General features: G+C 40.2%; 1 protein-coding gene across 1 annotated transcript in view; it reads left to right on the plus strand.

Moving 5' to 3' along the window:
• Positions 1–3476: 3476 nt before the first annotated feature.
• LOC125872914 (actin-related protein 5) overlaps positions 3477–15032 on the plus strand; it is a 1108764-nt gene continuing 1097208 nt past the window's right edge. The window contains exon 1 of the mRNA XM_049553710.1: positions 3477–3484. The gene's annotated coding sequence lies outside the window, so the exon portion shown is untranslated. The remainder of the gene's footprint in view (positions 3485–15032) is intronic.

Below are 15032 nucleotides of genomic sequence, written 5' to 3' on the forward strand. Positions count from 1 at the left end.
ACCTACGGACCGTAGATCAATCCACGGTCTGTAGGTCAGTATCGTCGATCAAAACTGCATCAAATTCAATTTGAGATTTTGGTTTTATCATTCTCATTACGTAAGTTCATAATTTCTTCATCTAAAAATATGAATTGTGTTCTTGCTACTATGGGTAACTAAATCCACAACTAGGGTGGTGGGAACCATGAGCGATTAACAAAGTATGAATAGTAACTAAGTAATTCTTGAATAGTGTTATTGCATGCATTGATAATTCTTTCATTTAGAAGTCTTTTTAACAAGTGCACGCATTAGAACTCGCCTTGTTGCTACTTGCCGGACCAAGGAGGTAGTTAATAAGAAAAGAATTATCAACATAGATTTAGTGTGATACTATCTAATAGTCTAATGTCGATTGGTGCGAGGGTGAAAAATAAGCCATACATCGATGTGATGTCTAATACGAGGTAAAGGTAAGGGTTAGTAAATTATACACATGTAGCCGGACCAAGGTGTGGGGTGAAATTCTCTAGATGCCGGACCAAGGATTTAGAGATACCTAACTTATCACTTTGCATGTAATATAGGAAAGGATTGCTATTACTAGGATTACCACGTTATGAGCTTATGGGGAACACATACACCCTAGTTACTTTCTCATCTTGATAACAACAAAAGTTTGAATCTTGAGTACTAATTATTCACATTACTTTCAGAATTTGTTTCACAAATCCCCCCCGTTAATTACTTATTTTCGAAAATACATTGACTAAACGAATATAATCATCAGTTAAGTTTAAGTCTAAACCATATTCCTCATGTGATCGACCCCAACCTACAAGTTGGGTTCTTTACTTGATAACGATCGCTTATGCTTCTTTAGGGAGGTGTAATTTGAGCGTATCAAATTTTGGCGCCGCTGCCAGGGAATTTGGCTTTTAGATTAAGTTTAACTACGTTATTGAACTTTGGTCAAATATTTCCTAATTTTACTTTTTTCTTTTGTATTTGTATCTCTCAGGTTCCTACTCTAGTGTATGCTAAGTACACGGAGTCAAGGAGAACCACTTACTCCCTACGATCCAGAACTGAACAGAACAGAACTTTGCGGAGAATGAATAATCAAGGAGTGCCAGTTAACCCTATCGGAGGAGAGTTAGGTGACTGTGTTGGGTTGCAGCCTCCGAGGGTTGGTGATGAGAATAATTAAATTCAAGCTGAGAATCTATTGAGAGAGGCAGTGAGGGTACAAGATCAACCAAAGCCAAGACTGCATGATAACTATATGGTCAACTTTAACTTTGCTGAATCTAACGGACCTCTTGTCCTACCTCATCTACCTCTGGGGCATACATTTATGGTGACTAGTAGTTTGATGCAGATGCTTACTGCGAGGGGATTGTTTGTGGGTTTGGCATCGGAAAATCCACATGCACACGTAACCAAGCTAAGGAGTGTTTGCAAAAGTTGTGTGGGTCGACCGGACTTGGACATGGATGTCATTGGATTGCGAGTATTCCCTCTATCATTGACCGGCGATGTTGCTATATGGTTAAATGAGCTTCCTTATAACTCAATCTATACATGAGAACAATTGACTGATGCGTTCCTAGCAAGATTCTTTGCAATGTCCAAGAAGCTGAACCACAGAGATAAACTCAACAATTTTGTAGCACTACCTGGAGAGTCTGTGAGTAGTTCTTGGGATAGGTTTACTGTTTTCATACGAGGTGTTCTGAATCACCGTATTGATGATGAGTCGCTAAAGGAATATTTCTACCGAGGTCAGGATGACAACAGTAAGGCAATGCTTGATACTATTGCTGGAGGTTCATATGGTAAGTGTACTTTTGAGCAGATTGCAGAGAAACTCGAGAAGATCTCTCGGAATAACAAAGCTTGGAGCACTAGAAAGTCGGACACTGGGAAGAACACGTTTGCCGTTCATACTACAAACAACCAGTCTGCAGATGAGATTCGTGAAAATATGGCCCAGATGAGGAATAAAGTAGGGTTGGTTTTGAAGCATGTGAGCAGAGATGCGGAGAAGGTAAATGTTGTGAATTATTTGACTAGGAATCCACCATATGTTGAGGAGAGTTACTATAAAGAGGATGCGTATGCGGTGAATGATCAGACGGGGGTTTCTGACCAAAAGCCCACGGTTCCAATACGGATAATTGGCGCCAAGGTCAAGGAAACCAAGGTTGGAACTGTGGCAACTACAACCGAGAGGGTCAATATGTCCGGTATGGGAACTTCAATCGCGACAACAACTACAACCAAAACAATTATGGCAACAGAAATGATTGGGTTGGACCTTATGTTCCCCCTAAAAATTGGGAATTTGGTCCTAGGGAAGCTATAAGTAATATGCCACGTATTGAGGATATGATGTAGAAGATGATGAGGAGGTTTGATGCAATTGATGATAATGTGAAGGAGATGAGAAATGAGTTGTCTGGTATTGGTCAAAAAGTTGATGCCCATACAGTATCAATCAAGCATCTTGAGAAACAGATGACTCAGTTGTCAACTATAGTAAATCCACGTCAACCTGGCACTTTTCCTAGCAACACTATCTAGAATCCAAAGAATGATGGACATTGTATGGCAGTCACTACTCGAAGAGGTAAGGAAACCATTGATCTACCTATGCCGTCTGGGGTGGAAATTGAGAATAGTAAAGATGATGATGTGGTATAGGTAAGTGGAGAGTCCGAGAATGTGACAGAGAAAGAAGCGGAGGTAACTCAGAAAGTTGTCCCCATACCTAGACATCCACCTCCCTTCCTACAGAGGTTAGTGAAGAAGACTGAAAAAGGAAAATACTGCAGGTTTATTAGCATGTTGAAACAACTTTCAATCAATGTTCCGTTGATAGAGGCTTTGGAGCAAATGCCTGGGTATGCAAAATTTATGAAGGACATGGTGACAAAGAAGAGGGCAGTGAGCTTCGAAGATGATGATAGATTGTAACATTGTAGTGCTATTGCTACAAGATCCCTTGTGTAGAAAACGAAGGATCCTGGTGCCTTCACTATTCCATGTACTATCGGGTTGTTGCATTTTGCTAAGGCGTTGTGTGATCTTGGTGCTAGCATTAATTTGATGCCACTATCTATTTACAAAAAGTTGGGTCTAGGAGATCCAAAACCGACTGCGATGCGGTTGCTCATGGCCGATAGAACTGTAAAGAGGCCCATTGGTGTGCTCCATAATGTACTAGTGAAAGTGGAGTTGTTCATCTTTTCGGTGGATATTGTGATTTTTGATTGTGAGGTTGATTTTGAGGTTCCCATCATTCTTGGAAGACCATTCCTTGCCACTGGGCGCACCTTAGTTGATATGGAAAAGGGGCAGATGAAGTTCAAAATGAACAATGAAGAGGCAACTTTCATTATCTGTAGGTCTATAAAGAAGAGTAGGGATCTCCAATCGGTATCTGCGATAACATATAGAGTTGAGAGTGGGTCTGAGAAGTAGATCAAAGAGAGACTGGGTGTTGAGGCAGTAGCAGCGATTATGATGAACTTTGAGAGTGATGGTATTGAAGAGTATGATGAGTTGGTTGCCACACTTGATAAGTGTGAATATCGTTTGAAACCAAAGAAACTGGAGTTAGACATGAAAACTCATGAGTCCCCACCCGCAAGACCGTCTGTTGAGGAGGCACCGAAATTGGAGCTTAAGGCTCTACCATCACATTTGAGGTACGTATTCTTGGGAAAAGATGATACTTTACTGGTCATCATTGTGGTAGATTTGAATGGGCGACAAGTAGAGTGTTTGGTTTCGGTGTTAAAGTGGTTCAAGCGAGCTATTGGGTAGACTATTGTGGACATTATTAGGATCCCTCTTGGTATATGTTCTCACAAAATCCAACTCATGCCAGGTCACAAGCCTAGTATTGAGCACCAGAGAAGATTAAATCCGCCTATGCAAGAAGTTGTTAAAAAGGAGATCATCAAGTGGTTGGATGCTGGAGTTATCTATCCTATTGCAAATAGTAGTTGAGTATGTCTTGTTCAATGTGTGCCCAAGAAAGGTGGGATTATTGTGGTTCCTAATGAGAGAAACGAGCTTGTTCCGATGCGGCCCGTGACCGGATGAAGAGTCTGCATGGACTACCCGAAGCTAAATGCTTGGACAAAAAATGACCATTTCCTTATGACATTCATGGATCAGATATTGGATAAACTTGCATGTAAGGGTAGGTATTGTTTTCTTGATGGTTATTCGGGCTACAGTCAGATTTCTATAGCCCCGAAATACCAAAAAAAGACCACGTTCACTTGTCCTTGTGGGACCTTCGCCTTCAAACAAATGCCATTTGGGTTGTGCAATGCTCTAGCGACCTTCCAGCGTTGTGTGATGTCGATACTCTCTGATATGGCGGAGGACACTATTGAGGTATTTATGGATGATTTCTCTATGGTAGGTGACTTTTTTGATCGATGCCTGGATGATTTGGCTGAGGTGCTTTAAAGGTGTAAAGACTGCAATCTGGTGCTAAATTGGGAGAAGTGCCACTTTATGGTGAAAGAAGGGATAGTTCTGGGCTATCAGATTTCTAAGACAGGCATTGAGGTTGATAGAGCAAAAGTAGAGGTAATAGAAAAGCTTCCACCACCTATCTTTGTAAAAAGGTGTTAGAAATTTTCTTGGGCATGCAGGTTTCTATAAGAGGTTCATCAAGGACTTCTATAAAATTGCACATCCGTGTGCAAACTGCTCAAAAAGGAGTATAAGTTTGATTTTGATGATGCTTGTCTAAGAGCATTTGGAGAGTTGAAGGAGGAGTTGGTTACTGCACCTATCATTATTTCACCGGATTAGGGACAACCGTTTGAGGTAATGTGCGATGTGAGTGGAGTAGCTCTTTGTGTAGTATTAGGACAGAGGAGAGAGAAAATTCTTCATCATATTTACTATGCTATTAAAGATCTAAATGTGGCCTAAAAGAAGAATTATACTGTGACTGAACAAGAACTTCTTGCGATGGTTTTTGCAGTCGAGAAATATCGATCCTACTTGCTTGGTACTAAGGTCATAGTGCATACTGACCATTCTGCATTGAGGTATTTAATGGCGAAGAAGGATGCAAAACAGAGGTTGATTATATGGGTATTGTTGCTGCAAGAGTTTGATTTTGTGGTAAAAGATAGAAAGGGGACCGAAAATCAAGTTGCCGATCACTTGTCCAGATTAGAGGAAGAGGCTATGCTAAAGCTTGGTGATAGGGCTGAAATTAATGATGCTTTTCTAGATGAACAGGTATTGGTCACTTCTCATGATCTGATTCATTGGTTCGCAGACTTTGCTAATTATTTGGCAAGGGATTCGGTGCCCTCGGATTTGTCTTTTCACCAAAGGAAAAAGTTTTTGCATGATGTCAAGAAATTCTTTTGGGATGAGCCTTACTTGTGTCATAGTTGTGCTGATGGGATTATTCGTCGCTGTGTGCCCGAGGTTGAGATGTTGAGTGTACTTGAAACGTGTCATTCATCGCATGTTGGTGGGCATCGTAGTGGTATTCGGACTGCGCATAAGATTTTGTAGTGTGGGTACTACTGGCCTACCATCCACCAAGATGCTCATGATTTCACCAAGTCTTGTGACCGTTGCCAAAGAGAAAGAGGGATTTCAAAGAGGCAAGAGCTTCCTATGAATCCTATATTGGTGATAGAGTTGTTTGATGTATGGGACATTGATTTCATGGGTCCATTTGTGAGTTCACATGGGATGAAGTATATTCTTGTTGTGGTTGATTATGTATTGAAGTGGGTGGATGCAGTTGCGCTCTCCAACAATAAAGGTAAAAGTGTCACCGCATTCTTGAAAAGAAATATCTTCTCTAGATTTGGTACATCAAGGGCGATTATCAGTGATGGAGGTTCCCACTTTTATAATAAGTTGTTCAAGGCGCTACTCGAGAAATATGGTGTCCGCCACAATGTAGCCACTCCTTACCATCCGCAGACTAGTGGGCAACTTGAAGTGTCCAACAGAGAGATCAAACAGATTTTGGCGAAGACTGCGAATGCTAATAGAATGGATTAGTCAAGGAAGCTTGATGATGCTCTATGGGCCTATTGCACTGCATACAAGACTCACATAGGTATGTCTCCTTACCAACTTGTATATGGGAAGTCTTGCCATTTACCGGTAGAACTAGAGCATAAGGCTATGTGGGCGATGAAGAAGCTAAATTTGGATTGGGGCACCACATCTAATCAAAGAATGAATGACTTGAATATGTTGGATGAGTTTCGTCTAAAAGTTTATGAAAGTTCAGCCTTGTACAAAGAAAATATGAAGAGGTATCATGATCAAAGAATTGAAAAGTGAGAATTTGTTGTGGGTGATCTTATGCTTCTATTCAACTCTAGGTTGCGCTAGTTTCCGAGCAAACTCAAGTCCAAATGAACCGGGCCATTTTTGGTCACAAAAGTGCTCCCCCATGGAGCGGTTGAGCTTGAGAACAATGAAGGAACAAGGTTCATGGTAAACGGGAAAAGGATCAAGATCTATCGGGGAAACGCAGAAAGTGTGCAATAAGTTGTTGAGGCCTACTATCTTGATGAAGTCTGAGTAATAAAGAGGCCTGCATCATGCCGCGATGTAAAATCTAGCCAACAATAGGTTCTTGTTTTCCGTTTAGTAGTTTTCTTTGTTTAGTTGCNCCCATGGAGCGGTTGAGCTTGAGAACAATGAAGGAACAAGGTTCATGGTAAACGGGAAAAGGATCAAGATCTATCTGGGAAACGCAGAAAGTGTGCAAGAAGTTGTTGAGGCCTACTATCTTGATGAAGTCTGAGTAATAAAGAGGCCTGCATCATGCCGCGATGTAAAATCTAGCCAACAATAGGTTCTTGTTTTCCGTTTAGTAGTTTTCTTTGTTTAGTTGCTTCTCTGTGCTAAAAAAGAAAGTTGTTTTATTTTTGTTTTTGTGTTGGCTAGACATAGCATAGGGTCTGTGTCTAAAAAGTGTCCAGAAAATGTAAAAAGAAAGGGCTAATGGTTGCTACATGTGCAGGGCGAAAAGCAGAATCTGCAGAAAAAAGTCTGGTGCAGCGGTCTATGGACCCTATCGACGGTCCGTGGTTCATCCCACGGATCGTGAATGACGTCTGTAGATCCCAGGTAAGTCTCTGAAATTTTCTAAGTCTAAGATTGATCTACGGTCCTAATCTACGGATCGTAGATCGACCCACGGACCGTAGCCGGGGTCTCGTGTATCCAAAACCTAGTTTTGCCTGACCCGACCTGGACTCCTCCGATTAAAAATCCCCCAATTTCAAATCATTCCCACTTCCCTACATTTACTCCCAAACCGTTTCTAAACCTCCAAATCCCTTAAATCACTCCATAATCACTCCGTAACTCCCCAATTAATCTTCCCCTTCTGATGAGGAGAACACACTGATCGGGTCACCACCTTGTTCTACCTCCGGTTCTGAGGCTGGTTCTACTTCCGACTCAGAATCTGCCACTACTTCCGGCTCTGATCCCGCCCATACTTCCGGCTCTGAGCCCGCCCAAGCTTCCAATTCCGGTTTCGGTTCTGGATCCGTCAGAGGCTCAGGTTTAGATGACAAAGTTGCCTCGTCTGATGAAGCCACAGTTCGGGAGAAGTCCTGGTGCCATGAAGCTACGACCCTGATCCGGTGGATGGGGAGCCAAACAGATGGTGTGTTGAGGTCCAATGGTAAATTTATCGGGATGCCAAGATGAAAAATGACAAAGAGAAGATGGCCTGGCTTATTACAGATGAGCGCAGAGTCCTCACTAGGAGCCTACACACCATACCATAAATCCACCGGCTCTTTCAACGTCACAAGTGTGAATGGATGGCTCGAGACCCAGGCACCTATAGCGAGGATATTGTGAGGGAGTTCTATGCTTTCTATGCAGCTACTCTTTGGGGTTGTATCCATAAGAATGCCAGACCCACTGCCCAAGTACCCCTCACAGCTACACTAATGCACAAATTTTCTGTAGACATCTCTAAGACCACCATCCGCCGGTTCCTCTATGGTCCTGGCTCTGATCACTCTTGGGCACTCAACACGGCCGAATTTGACTATAGATAGGATAGTGTACGGGGCGAAGAGTTCCAGCGGAGTACTGAGAAAAGAGAGACCTTATTATAGTGGTTGGATAGTCAAATTGCTACTGACGGAGAGCGAGCCTAGTGGGTCACCACTCCGTGCGTTAACATCAAGAAGGCCACTCTCACATTTGTGGCTAAATTTTTTTGGCTGTTAGTTCACAATCGTATTTCTCCCACAAAGGCTGACAACACACTAACTTGGGACTACGCGGTTATGGTAGCAACATTGGTTGAGGGATTCGAGATCGATATTTCCTGCATGCTCATTGCGGAGATACAAGAGAGGGCTTTCAAAGCCTCCACCTCTTACCCCTTTCCTTGTCTCATTTTCCAGTTATGTAGGGACTCTGGAGTGCCGATCTGGCATTGTGACAAATCTATTTGGCCTATGGGGACACTAGATATAGGCCTCATTCGGGATAAGGCAAATGTGGCGGCACCACGCAGAGAGTCGCAGGTTGATGTGCCGCTCATGGGAGCTGACTTAGTAGATGTTGTGGAGCAGATGCAGGATGATGATCCTACCCCTATAGCCCACATTGGTGATGTCCCGACCTCCTCATCTCAGGCTGAGAGTCAGGTACCTAGCTCGTCCAGATCCACCCCGCCTTTAGAAGTTGCTATTGTACCATTGGCTAGGGTTAAGAAATTGGAGGCTCAGATGGCCACACTGCTTCACCATGTCCGGCCAAGGATGCAAAAGTCGATAGTAGAGTCTGAGGCCAGAATGGAGCGAAGGATGGAGAACATGGTGGACCAGAAGGTCTAGGCCGTTAATAAGCACCTTGATGCCTTTGAATTAAGAGACCTCGAGTGACCGGCCCCGACCATAGATCTATCCTCGTTCCGGCCTGAGTTAGCCAGTCTCCGGGCCGACGTTGATGCCATTCTTGCCATACCTACAGTTGAGCCACAGGCTGAACCTATTGCTTTGTCTAACGATATGGTCCTTGATGCATTATTCATTGGGGACGCAGAGGAGTAGCCTGAGCCCACATTATGCATTTCCGTAAATCATATTGGCATAAAGGATTTCACTATGACTTCCCCTTAGAGCTTTTTGAACTCTTTCGGCAAATAGAAGGGGAATGCCATCTATAAACTTGGTTTTCCAATATTCGACTTTATTTTTGGGTAATTCCATAACCCTACTAAGATAGGTATCTTTATACCACCTGAAGTATGCCAAGGTCTGATATCGAAGACCGTCGACGAGAGTGCGAACCATCTCATGTTGATTGGTAAATCTACCATTGAAATGTTTCAAAATGGTAAGAACCAAAGTATAAACAATGTCTTCTTTGTTTTCAACTACAGTCATGCCTAGATTATCAATCCCTGCCTCGGTAGCCACCACATTAACAATAGATGCTTTCTCATCTATACTAAGGTAGTTATCCCACCAGCCTCGGAGCTGACATATTAAACCTGGAATAATCATCTTGCAGATTCCTCTATTGATGTTTTTAACACTTTTACAGATAGTTGCATACATGAGCATTCTATGAACAAGAATCATTAACTGCCTATCAGTTAGTGCATCTAGATTCCATTCCTAAATTTCAGAACCGCTATAAGACGTATTAGTCTGGTTCCAGTCACGCTCTTCAATTAAAACAGCTTAAGGAGTAGGACGGGGATAATAATATGTGTTCATGCTAGGTTTAGTAGCATAACTACTTTTTTTCTTAGGATAGCCCTTGAGTTTATTCAACTCTGAACAAACCTTATTTTTAAAATCACTGGTACTTTCCATTTTATCTGCAAAATCTTGCGATAAATCCATAGGCTGAAAATTTAAACCAACAAGCTTTTTATCAACAAGCTCCTTCATATCTAAATCGGGAAACTTTTTATCAAGAAGTTCTTCCAAATTTTTTAAAGAACTGGGTTTGAAATCAGAAATCTCAAGAGGCCTCTGAATATAAGTAGAAGCGACCGAAGGTTTGCTTTCAGAAGTAGAAGCAACATTGGTAGCATTAGCCGAAGTAGTTTTAGCCATATCAGCCTTTATATCTTTTATCAAAATAGTTAGATCATCGAGTTTTTTATCAAGAGAGCTAATGTGCTCGCCCAAAACTTTAACATAAAGACTCAAATAATTGTTTTGAGTAATAAGTTTATTGATTTCAGCAATACTGATTGAAGCAATATCTTCCTTAATGAATTTTTGAAAAGCTGAGAAAGTAATACCAGTATTGTTTGATAAGACAAACGATGACTAAGGAGGGTAGATAGCTTTTAGAAGGTTACCACTCCCATCTTTATAATTTCGTTCGATAACATTGATATATAAAGGCAAATATGTGGTTATAAACCAAGGAACAAAATACATAATTTGATTATGTAAGGCACAAGTTTAACAAAACTCTTGAGAAATGCAATTAAGATCCTCTTTGCTATAAGCATCAAAGAACCAAGTTTTAAACTGATTCCATTTTTCATCCAAAAATTCTTTTTCAATATGTTTTCTTGCCAGAGAACCTGGGCTAAAATCGATTTGGTGTGAAAACATTGAGAATCGTTTAAGTCGAACTTCATTTCAGAGGCCGAATGAATATCCTTATCAGAAGCATCATCATTCACCTAAACTATATTAGTTCTTGGGTCGATCTTTACCTTTTCTACTACAGGGTTACCATCAGATCCAATAGTATGTAACGAAGTCACATGATCTCGAGCTGGACCATATATAGGTTCAATAGGAGAAATATGATGAATAGCAGGCAAGAGTCTACGACTAGATAGAGAATGTCTATTATAACTGTGATTCATAGAAGACATCAACATGTTGTTACCAAAAGATTGTCTATGAGGCGCAAAACTATTATAAGCAAACGGAATAGTAATCCTTCCATCGGGATTTTGAGAAATATGAGAAAAATCAAAATTAGTAACGACATATGTTAAATGATTTGGGGATATAACCGAATTTAGAGTCCATGATGTTGGGAAATCTATCTCTTCCCACTTAATAGGTCTTCTAGTAGTGATCTTGGACCTTGCAAAATTGGTTTCCACCAAAATAGTTTGATTGGAAATATCATAAAGTCTACATCTAGGATTAAGAGTAGATAACAATTTAAAATAAATTCTATGAGATAAAAAAATGAGTTCTGAACCAGGCACATAGTTATAACCATGCGTTTTAACATTTAATGTTAAGCATCGAGAATATTCGCATCAATAAGAGATAACTGCAAATTAGGCTGAGTATTAAAGTAAACCGGACCATAGGCCACCGTAGATTCTATCGAACCCATAAGAGACTTACGAAAATTTAAATTTCTAGCATCATGAAAAACAGCTAAAAAAGTCTCAAGTAACCCTTTGAGAGTTAAAAGTTTAAAGGCAATTTGCACCATGCCAATATGTAGATAATTATACTGATTTTTATAAAAATTCAAAGCAAGAGACTTTTTAGTTGTTTTAATCAATTCTTTCAAAGATAGTTTATAAAACCAACTATAATCATAAATAGTCTTTATCGAGACTTTAGGAATCGTCCACCTGTTCAACAAGTCAAGGTTTTGAGGTATATCTACCTCTTAAAGTCTAGTACTTTTAGTACCCGTTTCTCCCCGATCCATGGGTGAAAGATCATATCTATGTCAAATAGTTGACCTCCATCTCATATATACCATGAAAAGTTCTTAGCTCTGATACCAGATTTACAGGATCAAGGACCTGGCGGTAGTCTGCTCAGTCATAGATCAAGCAATTCAGCATCCTTAGAGGTAGTCCAACTACATAAGAATCGAAATACACAAGAATTTTGGCATAGTTTCTCGAACTACATGGTGCTTCTTTTACCTGACCAAAGGGCCTGTCAGGAGTCTAATACATACATCTTATTGAGCCCATGTGTCTGACAGTTCTAACTGGGTGTAAGGCGCCCTACTTATCAAACTCCTTATTCAGGCTGAAAACCATGGCTGGCCAGACAGAGCCACTAAGGAAAAGCTAATAAGAGTAGTACTAGACCCGACTGTACCTCGATCTAAGAACCAAGTCGAGAAGCCATACTAAAATTCCTCTATACTTAAATAAAGCTTAGATCTGTTCATGTTCTATATAGGAGAGAAGTTAGTTATTCGACATAGATATGATATCTATAGCCGAACATAGTCCTGGCTAAGAGAAATAGAGCTAAAAGAAAACAAAAGAAAATAAAGTACCTTTAAGGACAATTTTCACCAAGAGTTTAACTCTGAAGAACTGACCGATTTATTTATTTATTATCGGAGATCGCAACAGTGCTACCTCGAGAGAGCTTTACAATGATTTACAAAAAGAGAGAGAGCGATTATGATTTTTTCTCCTGCTCAACTCTGAAGAAAGCCTAAAACTTATATAGACAAAAATAAAAGACATAAGGAATCTATATACAGTGAAAGGGATCCCATCTAGGTCCCTGAACAGTGTATCAATTGTTTAGTGGGGGCTGCAACAGTGAATCTTCTGTTGAGTGGGCCTGTCTTCACATGGTTATGTTTCCATCTTTTATGTCACGTCCTTGCCTTTATCCAAGGCTTTCATTTGTTGCAAGAAATCTTCTGCATCTTGCAATTTTGTGGCCGACAACATATTATCTGACTCAGCACGCTGTGATTCTTCTACGTTATTGCTTGTTTCCCTCCGCATTGAAGTGTCTGATTTATCTATCTGGGTTATTGTTTAGAGTAATTTTTTTCTTACTACTTCCAGATAATCCTGAATCATCTTTTCTTTATCTCCTTCTTGAAAGGAGATTCTCCTGGCGATATGTCGCACGGAGTGATCGTCAACATTTTTTTCTGGATGGATTATATTATAATCGTTATTTTATCTTTAATCAAATCCAGAAGTTCTTGACCAATTAATTGCTTGGTCTTAGGATCCAGTTTCATAAGCTTGTCCCATAAATTATTGTAATAGTTTCTGTAGAGACAAGGAATATTTTCCTCGGTGAACCTTACTTCGGGCGTCCATTTGTGTATCCACGGGATCGAGAATTCAATGAAAAAATAGATTTGATCTATCCTTTCTAACCAGCACACATGATCTTCATGATATAATCTATTTAAATCTGGTGATACTTTAGTACATTCTTTATATAAGATTAGGAATGGTTCTGGTAGAATTTGAATGGTCGGACCATGGTATGACCACCAATTTAAGAACCAATTCGGAATTGGCTCCGCAAAAATCTTTGCGCACACTTTTATGAACAAAGTGTGTTTATACTTATCATTGTTGTAATAAAGAACTTTATCAAATGCTCGGATATAATCCCAATAAGTAAAATTCATTCGGGTGTTGTTGAGACTTATCTGTCTCTCCTTCATGGCTGACATGCCCCAATCTTCAACAGATATGATCTGTTTAATAATGATTTTGGAAAAGTTATAACTCTTCTCATGTGGGTTATGACCCATGCCTGAAAAGTGCTGAAATTTTGCACTTCCTAAACTTATTAATATATCTCTTCGTAATATGAGTGAGTCTTATATGACTCTCTGGGATAATATAATCCGTTGACGAGGTACTGCTGGAATATCTTCCAGGGTTCATTCTTTCGTTGAAGATCAAAATTTTCTTAAAGAAATACCATTACTTTTTTTCTGCAATTTTTCGTAGGATTTGATATCATCAGAATCCTCTCTTCCCATAGAAACAAAAGTATCATTTTGCTTCTTGCCTTCCAGATAGGCCTTCATATGAGCATACAATGGACTGTCCTTTGGAATATCTTTCAAATTAACCAATTGCTGCGAGCTAGATGAAGACTCTTCTTGGGAAGAAGTCTTTTTATTGATCAAAGTCCTTTTTCCCGCTTGTATTACTGGGGAATTTTATTCGGATCTGTATGACGATGACCTGGCTATGGCTCCGTAAGACGAATTACCATAATTTCCTCTTCTCGGGGATGTTCTTCCCCTTCCTCTTCCTTTGATGTGAATCCAAGGTGGATCCATCCTGCAAACATAGCACTCTTTTGTTATCATTCAGAGAAATAATCTGTCAAATAATCATCTAAATAATATTCTATAAGAATACGAGGAAAATCTTCATTTAAGATATTATCAACAATTTTTGTAATGATATGATTTTTCATATCTCTGAGTAAGGGTGCGAGAACTCTCAGTATTGCAACGAGAGTTTTATTATCAAGAAAAGTTTGGATAAACATGATTATTGAATATATTCTCTGGATAACAAATCCTGTAAAGAGTTATCAACTCCTTTTTTATACTGAATTTCAAAATCGAAAGGGGCTAATTGTCACGCCCCAAACTCAAGGGGCGCAACTGGCTCCTAATGCCAAAGCTGAGGCCCGATCCGACCCTGCTAAACCATTTGCTACTAGCGCATGGCAGCCACACGCAATCAAGAAAATAAACAAGCATATATCGGCTTAAAAATAAGACCTCGGCCGGCAAGGCCCCTGTCAACAAATCTATAAACGAAACAGCTACTCCAAAGAGTTCATATAAAGAAATAGCAAACTAGCACAAAAGTCCTGATTGGGCCATCGAGGCCACCATGATCTCTATACCAAAACTGAAAGCAGGTATATATCAAGAGAATACATAAAACAACTCACAAGCTTCAGAAAACCAACAAACTAAGCCATCATGGCCATAACGTAGCTATACACCCCACACACTAGTCTGCAAGCCTCTAAGAGTAGTAAAAACTGGTGGGACAAGCCCCCAGCCTACCCATAAAAATATATACAACAAAAGATAACAAACCTCCAAACTGTGGCAGCTCCGGAGGAAAGGGGCAAGCCAAATGGATAAAAGTCAATCTTGTTGCTGAGGAGGTCTAGGGCGTCAGTACGAAATAGTGTACAGAGTATGAAAGGCAATAGACTATGAGGAGGTATCCTGATATACTGGAATAATCCGATAAATAAATCAAGGATAAGATAAGTGTACTAACCTGCTCC

Source organism: Solanum stenotomum, chromosome 8 (genome assembly GCF_019186545.1).
Source record: "Solanum stenotomum isolate F172 chromosome 8, ASM1918654v1, whole genome shotgun sequence".
NCBI classification, from domain to species: domain Eukaryota; kingdom Viridiplantae; phylum Streptophyta; class Magnoliopsida; order Solanales; family Solanaceae; genus Solanum; species Solanum stenotomum.